General features: G+C 43.5%; 1 long non-coding RNA gene across 5 annotated transcripts in view; it reads right to left on the bottom strand.

Annotated features, from left to right (window-relative positions):
- Window positions 1-7: 7 nt before the first annotated feature.
- LOC117245200 overlaps window positions 8-7,500 on the bottom strand; it is an 8,456-nt gene continuing 963 nt past the window's right edge. The window contains exons 2-5 of one of the 5 annotated variants that reach the window (XR_004499594.1): window positions 3,392-3,607; window positions 2,817-2,989; window positions 1,117-1,215; window positions 8-1,032 (exon numbers count right to left, since the gene is read on the bottom strand). This is a non-coding gene — a long non-coding RNA (uncharacterized LOC117245200). Of the gene's footprint in view, window positions 1,033-1,116; window positions 2,990-3,391; window positions 3,608-7,500 lie in introns of all 5 variants that reach the window. The other 4 variants (XR_004499593.1, XR_004499592.1, XR_004499591.1 and 1 more) reach the window with 4 other exon arrangements.

Genomic DNA, 7,500 nt, shown 5'->3' on the forward strand with positions numbered 1-7,500 from the left:
TCCCTTCTTTATATTTAAGAATCCATCAAGTGAGCTTTTCTTCCATGGGTGTTGCTGCTTCTCTTTGATGGTCAGTAGGTCACCCATGGCACTCATGCAGCTCTGCCTGTAAAAGCTGATGGTGTAGACATGTTCAGGCTCCAAAGAACACAACAGATGGCTCAGTACCTAGGATGCTACAAGGGACTCCTAGGAAAGCATCCAAACACCAATCCATCCCCAATTCAGTTTGGAGAAAAGGATGTTCCCTCCTAGACCTGCTTATCTCTCCCCTTTGCCTGGAACGGAAGGGGTGGAAGAGAAGGAGAAAGCACACTTCATTGAAGCAATGCAGCACAAAACCTGGATACGTGTTCTCATCTGGCAAGCAAGCATAATAGCACTTCCCTAGCCTGTGGGGACACAGTGAGAGGTCATTAAAGACTTCTGCAATGAGCAGATACTTCAGCCATGAATGTCCTCCTGAGAGATTAAAATTGATGGGATGAGGTATCACGACTGTACAAAACTCTAATCTATCAAAGCAATAATCTATGGAAGAAAGACACTTTACAACACAGTTACACAGCAGATGGTAAGTGACTTATGATGTATTCCACCAATTGTACACAGGAAAACAGTATTAATAAAATATGCTGACATGACAGATTAATAGTTTAGAACTGCAATCCAGGAGAGTTTAGACTCTTAGAGCCTATCCTTCCTCTGGGGTTCTTAACAAGAAGAAATTAAATAAATATTACAAACTGAAGATTAAGTGCAAGTAATATTAAAGCAAGGCTTTGGTCTGCATGGAGACTGTGAAACTGGTACCATGGGACTCAATGTTTATTGTGCTACAGTGATACCACTATAATACTGCACTGTTTATAGATAAACCATGGCTCCTGCTTCTCATGCTGCCAACCCATCCCAGGACCTGAGAAATCAGATGTGCTCTTCTGGCTGTGGCACCACCTCTGGAAGCATCATGGGCCAATCCTTGTCATCCTTTGCATATCCTTTTAATCACTCCTATCCTGAAAAAAAACCCTAAAAAAATTACCAAAAGGGCGGTGGGTGTTGTGTTTGGTTTTTTTTGTTTTAATTTTTTTGAAGTAAAAGATAAAATCTTACTGGAGCTTATCACTGCTAAATAATTTGTTGCAAGGCACATGATTTCACCCCATGTCCATATTCCTCACTTTGACTTTCCGGTTTGGATTCCAACAGAACCTGGATGGAGATAAAGGAACAGGGGTTATTCACACCAGACAATTTAAAGCATTTAAGAGTAATTGTCTAAGATGGTTTGGAACTTCCATAGTCAGTGGAGAGAGAGGAAATGCTCCAAAGGGCAATTGGAGCTGAGGTCAGAACTGGCACTTTGGTAGGAAGCTGCTGTGTTTTAGGTGATGGTCGGTCCCATCCAACCCTAACCATGAAACCTTGCCCACAAAAGTTTTGATTTGCCTCACCCTTCTCCAGCATCCAAGGAAGTGGATGCTTAATTCAGTTGGCTCTGCTTCCTCTAAAGGTGATGGACAATGCAGTCCCTACAAAACCATTGCTCTTCAGGGGTCTGGAATAAGTCTTTCCCATTTCAGACTAGCATAATCACCAGCACTGCAAGAGAATTCTAGAAATTTGGATCTCTGTTTTGGAAAAAGCAAAACCGAAAAGGAAGAAATGAAGGAAAAAGAGTAGGGGAAAAATGAGAAGGAAGAAAGAAACGATGAAAACAGAGAGGGAGAGTGAGAGGGAGAGGGAAAGAAAGAAGGAAAGCACATAGAAAACTACCTTTGTTCTTTGTTACATGAAATTTAAAACTTCGTGCTAGTAGCAATATATTGGCCTCATTACACAAAGAGAGTAAGATCCAGCTCGCTCATAATTCCACCAATAAAGATCATGATTTGTCTGTAAAAATTAAGGCAGTCACTGAACCATAATCTAGATTTCCTGCTTGGAGTAGAATTGTAAAATATGATGACCAAATTTGGTGCAAAATGGAGCAAATGTGCAAGCTAAGCCAAGCACAAGTATACTCCTCCTCTTACCGCTGTTATATGAAGCCAGACAGGACCAGGTCCTTCATCACAACACCCCAAACCACCTACAGCCATTGTGGAGAGAAATCCCATTTTTTAAGCTGTATGGAAAGTCTTTGCTCATTATTTTATCTATAACTTTTTTGGCAACTTAGGAAGAGGCACAGAGGGATTTGACTGAAAACTGATGACACAATCTCTCCCTGCTCTTAGCATTTTGGCATGCAGCACAAAAGCATTTCTGAAATCCCTCCAGTACCTAGAACTGTACCTGGACTCTTTTTAGGACTAGTATTAAAAGTGTATGGTAGGCTAGAGGCAGGTCTACTCAGAGGAGTGAATATCAAATGAGTTCCCCAGCTTTCTATGAACAATAAAAGGTAAAAAGTATTTGCCTCTGGTGAGAAAAAGATGTTGAGAAAGTATCTTCAACTTAATTTCAAACTAATTTGTTTGGTGTTTTCTCAAAGAGCCTTAAAAATGTTGGCAATCTCCTAAGCATGACTACAGGTTTTGTTTAGTCAGTTCCTAATCCCACCACTGAGTCCTGGTCTTCCAGGAACACATGCCAAATAAAATGCCTGAAAAAAAAAATGCATGTGGTCTTTATTTAGAAGTCTTAAGGCTATCCAGATCATAAATTTGTTTTGGGGTGTATGGCAGCATTTATTTACTCCAAATTTATTGTTTTCTTTGCGGAAGCTTTTCAGCCAAGTTAGAAAACTGGAAAATGCTGATCGTAGAAAATCCATAACATACCTTTAAGTAATAGCTGAAGGTACTCACCAAAACTTATCCTCAGAAAAAAATATATAAGAGAAATTAATTCAAACATCCTGAATTGGTCTCACATCTTGGGAAGTCGAGGAGGGGGGTTGTAGGAGGTGGGGTGGATCCTGCCCCTCTGCTCCACTCAGGTGAGACCCCACCTTCAGATCTGCCTCCAGCTCTGGGGTCCCCTATGGTGGTGAAACAACAGGCCGTAGAAGCCTCACAGACAAAATTCTAACTTGACATAAGCCATGAGAAAGCAAACAGCTCTTCACAAGAACAGAGTCCTGCAATGGTGAAAAGCAACTTGTTTTCCTTGAGAAAGAGCTCTAGGACTGTGAAAAACAACCTGCTTTCCCTGAGAAAGAACTCTAAGACTGAGACAAACAGTAACCACCTGTATATGCTGTTTCAAACTGTCAGGTAGAAAAATGAAAACAGTATCTCAAAACAAACTTTTTACTGCACTACAGACTTGGGGATTGAGTGACCAACTGCTATGGGGTAACAGCTTGTTACTGACCAGTGGGGGATAGACACAAGAAATTTTGTAAAACTCTATATAAAGGGATGCAGGAATAAACCTGTACCTTCTTTTGTTCCATGAAAAGTGTGCCTCTTCTTCCTTTAATGAGGTCAACAGCGACAGTCCCCAGCATCAGAAGGCCATGAAGCTGTTGAGGAGAGTCCAGAGGAGGCCACAGAGATGCTCTGAGGGCTGGAGACAGACTGGGAGAGCTGGGAGTGCTCTCCCTGGAGAAAAGAAGGCTCCAGGGAAATGTGGCCTTCCAGCAAATGAAGAGTGCCTGCAAGAAAGATGGAGAGAAGCTATTTACAAGGGCCTGGAAGGACAGGACAAGGGGAAATGCCTCACTGACAGAGCGTGAGGTTAGATGGGATATTGGGGAGAAATTCTTAGCCATGAGGGTGTTGAGAGGCTTGCACAGATTGCCCAGAGAAGCTGTGTCAGCCCCATCCCTGCAAGTATTCCAGGCAAGGTTGGACATGTCTTGGAGAAACCTGGGCTAGTGGAAGGTGCCTGGCCCATGGCAGGGTGTGGAACTGGATGACCTTTAAAGTCCCTTCCAGCCCAAATCATCTCTTACTCTGTGATTCGTATCAATGAAGATTACCAGGGGAATAGTAATGTCATTATTATAGGGTGGCAAACAAAAAAGTAAAACTCTGGGCAAACAAAGAACAGCTGGACTTGGGATTTTAGATGGAGATGAGGCTCTTCTGAGTGCCAGAAAAGGAGCAGAGCAAGGTACCCCATTCCAAGTAAACAGCTTGTGGCCTCACTCTGGCTGCAATGGTGAAGCTGCTTCTGTGAAGCTTTGGGATGAGGTTTGCTTTCAAGTTGTATATTTCATTTGAACCTCAAAGTGGCATCAAAAGTCAAAGAACATGGACCTGTGGAGCAGAGCTCTTCATGGTCTTCACCACCACATTTCTCTAAGGGAGGGATCTGAATCTGCATTCATGTTGCAGTTCACAACAGACCTAAACAAAAGACCTGCTCCAGGTGAGCACCAATCCACGTGAGCACTGCTCCAGGTCAGCACATGCTGACCAAGACTGGGCCACAGGACCAGGCTATAACTAATAATAATAATAAAAAAAGCTGTCTGAACTGTGAATGGCGAGTCATCAGCACTTTTTCACTCTGCATAGCCTGGTGATGTGGATATAGCCAGACACCAAAGAGCTGTGGTTAATGTTGGTGTATGGGTGAAGGCCATGTAAAGAGACACAGAAGCTCCCAGCAGTTGAATTCTTAGCTATGGCTATACTACCAAATAACAAAGTCTAGTGAGGGTCCCTGACTCTGAGACCAAGGGGTATTGACCAGTGCTACATTGCTCAGGGCTGTCCCTGTCTTGAGCACAACCCCCAAGAGAGCACATGGCTTCTCCCAGCTCAGGTGTTGCCCCTCTGGCCCTAAGACAATAGAACTGTTTTGTGTGTTTTGACCAAGCCTAAACTGTCTGCAATAGTATGTGGGGTGTGCTCACTGGAGTGGTGCTTTTTAGCAGGAAACCAGGGTGTGAAGCCTGTTGGGATAGTGCATGGGATCAGCAAGGCTGAAATAGGGTCAGACTGATATGACTGCCCATGAGGTCTCTTGAGTAAATGCACTTCAGGGTGGGCATGTGGCAGGGGAGTGAACAATCAGCATGGTCTCAAGCTCATCTTCTGGTGTTCTCCTGGTCAGCAGTGGAAGACAAACCCTTTTTGCTGGGTCAGCCATGAAGGCTCTGGGTTTATCCCATGTATTATGTGCAGGTGAAAGAAGCATTGTCCCTTTTTCACCTTTCACATACAGCTTTTCCTCCTTGCTCCCAACCTTTAAGAAACTGCAACGTGGCAAATCCAGGTCTGAGGAAAGACTTTGAAGGAAAACCCACATCACTACTCCACTCATCAAATTCCTCATCCCTTTGAATGTGAACCATAACAAAAACAATATTAAAACAAAGGGGAAACTAAATTAGCACCCTTAGTGAGTGCACCATATCAGAGACATCTGATCAAATGCAGTCACCATCATGTCCCCTTGTGTTTGAACTAGTCATGTCTAGTTTACCTTGAAGTCAACATAGAAAGAGGGACATTGACACACATTTTCTCTGACATGCAGTGTTGAGAGAAGGTAGATTAACTGCTCTCCAAGGAACTCTCCAAACCAAAGACATCTGATTGCTGATGCAGGTGAGAAGAACTGAAGTTCCCAGAAGGAACAGAGAACCCTTTCATGTACAACATTGCCTCAACTACTAGCACCTAAAAACAACTCTTAGGCACCCAAGACATTCCATTAAATGGACAAAGGTGGGTTGGGTGAGCCTGTGGAATACATGCAGAAGTAGGGACTGCTGGACTCAGGATGCAGTGAAGGACATTCAGCAACAGTGGAAAAGTGCAGGGTTAAACCAACATCTCTATGCAAAGGAGAATGCATTGTTTGAGCAAAAGCTTTCCAACATCAAGGATCAACAAACAAGCCATAGGAAGAAAAGATGTGGCAACTGCACTATGTAAGTAGAAGGAATAATACACTGCTTTCCTGTTGGCAGGAGTCATATAGTATTTCTCTTTCTGGGCATGAGTGAAAGGCAGGTACCACAACTCCAGTGTCCACCTTGCCATGCACAGCTGGTTGGGAAATCCCAGTCTCTTGGCAAAGGCATTTTTGTAGCTATGATGGCTCACAGAAAGGCAAGTGACCCTGCTGAAACCTACTCTGAACCTCTGAAAAATGAGCACTGGCTGCAAGGGTGAGATGCTTTGGAACTCATGTTCGCAGGATCCAGCCCCAGGAGCAGGGCAAAATTCAACAAAAGGCACATAATTAGCTTCAGATGTACCTGTCAGGATGTCACAGACACAGTCCTGGAGAAGAGCAGCATATTATTTGTTTCTCATAATGTAGCAATTATCTTGTTGTAAGAGGGGCTCTCTCCAGTGCTCCCTCGCTGCCTCTTCTTTTCCTTCCACATTCATTCACACATTATTTAACTTTGGACTTGGACACAGCAGGTAAAAACATTTAACAGCTTGGCTGCTTGCTCAGACAGAGCTGAGAAAGGGAGGGGAGGAGGAGATGGCAATTTTTTGCTTTAAATTTTCAATGTTTCTGTGCTACATTTTTCTAAGGGAGGGGCGAAAGAGAAGGGAAGGGGAGGGGGGAGCGGGAAATGGCATTCCACAAAGACAGAGTCACATTTTCCAGGATTATAACACACTCTCTGCTGTCCCCAGCCTTCACTGTGAGATGCATTCCTGCTCCAGAGTAGAGAAAAGGTCAGTGGTAAAAATTTCACAGGAACTCCATCATTGTCCTCATGGGATATGTTCATCAGGAGGAGAGAGTCAGGCGTCTCGCTCTGTCGACAGAAATCCACATCACAAAACATATTATTGGGGGAAGGTGGGGAAGGGAGACCCATGGCCAGATAGAGCCTATGACTTCATTTTGCTGGATTATTTCCCTCTGGCTTGCTGGATACCTGTGGAGCCAGAGGGGATGGACAGATGGATGTTTTGCTGAGGAAATGATAAAGGCAGGAGAGAGAAAACAAGGTGGATGTGATTTAAAGTCCTGGAAAAGTCTCTGCCCCAGGAGAAAATTAACTTTTAGTTTATATGAAGGAAGGTATTACTCTGTGACACTGCCAATTATGGATCTACCTGAGCTTGCCCAAAGCAATTGTAGAAGCCAGGGCAACGTAACAGCGTTGGCCCCGGTAGTAGTCACTAAACAGGGGAAGATTTTTAATGTGGAGTAAAGTTCATCACTGCAATAATAACTCAATCTCCTGGATTGCAAAGTGGTTGAGCTTTGCTAGGAAGCATATATGGATGTGGAGCAAGGGGTTGATATGGGGAAACACAAAGCATATCTTCTCCAAGAGAGGTTGTTGGTGCTGGTGAAAATGCCTCTCCCTGTTTAAACTGATGTACTCAAGGGAATTCCTGAGATAATGGCCTGAGAGGATTGTTTGTAGAAAGTAAAATTATCAAAATCAATGTGGAAACTGATTGTGTTTCTCTTTTGTTACACATGCACAAATATAGACATGCCAAATGCAAGTTCTACCCTTCAAACAGCATCCCTACATGCAGGAAGGCAGCAAGCTCCAAGAGTCGCCAAATTGTGTGGTTAGTCACTTTTTTTTCCTCCAAACTCAAAACAAAG

The sequence above is a fragment of the Parus major genome, chromosome 1 (genome assembly GCF_001522545.3).
Source record: "Parus major isolate Abel chromosome 1, Parus_major1.1, whole genome shotgun sequence".
Classification (NCBI taxonomy): Eukaryota; Metazoa; Chordata; class Aves; order Passeriformes; family Paridae; genus Parus; species Parus major.